A 273-nucleotide genomic window follows, 5' to 3' on the forward strand; every position below is an offset into this window, starting at 1 on the left:
TATAAAGGTGTAAATCAGTAAATGAACAAGTCGTTATGTGCAGGAATAGCAGGAGGGGGGAGGATTGGTGGGGGAGGGGGAGACCGAGACGAGCGCCAAATCCCTCACTCGTCCAGCGCCGCCTGATCGCGGTGTCACCTACCTGCCAGGTGAGAAAGGCGGCGGGGCGGGGTAGGGGGAGCGATAGAGGGTAGGGGACGATGTAGAGGGTAGTAGGGGGGTAGGGTATAAGGGGTGACAGGTAAGGAATAGACCGTTCAGTATGAGACAACG

The sequence above is a fragment of the Penaeus monodon genome, chromosome 15 (genome assembly GCF_015228065.2).
Source record: "Penaeus monodon isolate SGIC_2016 chromosome 15, NSTDA_Pmon_1, whole genome shotgun sequence".
NCBI lineage: Eukaryota > Metazoa > Arthropoda > Malacostraca > Decapoda > Penaeidae > Penaeus > Penaeus monodon.